This window comes from Vombatus ursinus, unplaced genomic scaffold (genome assembly GCF_900497805.2).
Source record: "Vombatus ursinus unplaced genomic scaffold, bare-nosed wombat genome assembly UNPS02014779.1, whole genome shotgun sequence".
Taxonomy (NCBI): domain Eukaryota; kingdom Metazoa; phylum Chordata; class Mammalia; order Diprotodontia; family Vombatidae; genus Vombatus; species Vombatus ursinus.
Genome location: NW_020954557.1, coordinates 45,613,237 through 45,614,103, shown reverse-complemented (window position 1 = coordinate 45,614,103; position 867 = coordinate 45,613,237).

Genomic DNA, 867 nt, shown 5'->3' with positions numbered 1-867 from the left:
TCCTAGCTCCCATGGTTCTACCAAGTGAGCCTTTTGCCCTTCTGGTCAAGAACCAGGACACCATGCCATTTTCTGCAGTCCCCTTAATGCACCCAGCTTTCCAGCATCCCTTTATGTTTTGTCTTCCACCTCCAGAATGTAATTGAGGGAAGGTACTGTTTTGTTTGTTTTTATATGCATCCCTACAGCTTAGCCCAATGCCTGGCACATAGTAAGCACATAATAGATACTCTCTCTCTCTCTCTCTCTCTCTCTCACTCTCTCCCTCTCTCTCTCTCTCTCTCTCTCTCTCTCTCTCTCTCTCTCTCTCTCCTTCTACTGCCTCTGGCCATTGTGGTGGCCCCTGCTTCTGCCACCATTTAGCTTCAATTACTCATAGGACCTCTGATGGGACCTCTGGATCTTCCAAACTCACAAGGTCACTTGGACACACATTGCCATTTCAGAACAGTGAGTTCTGAGAAAAATAAAGACAAAGAAACAAAGGTGACCATGTGCTCACAAACACCAAAGTTTGTGGGAGATCAAGCTAAGGTTCCTTTCCCACCATACTCTAAATTAGCACTAAGTAGTCTTGCAAATTGAAGTGAAAGCCACAAACAAAAGAGAGTAAAGGGTCCAGTCATACCTTTCTTAAAGCTACTCATTTCCTGCTCAGCAACCCCTGAGTCATCAGTTCCTTTTCCCCAGTCAATCAGAAGACTTTTCTTTATCACACAGTGCTAGCTTCACTCATGGAAAGAAGCAGGCCCCAAGTTTCTATAATTGGACTGAGACCAGGCTGGGATTATCTGTACATGCCCCAAGCACTGCTCCCTCTACACACACACACACACACACACACACACACACACACACACACACACA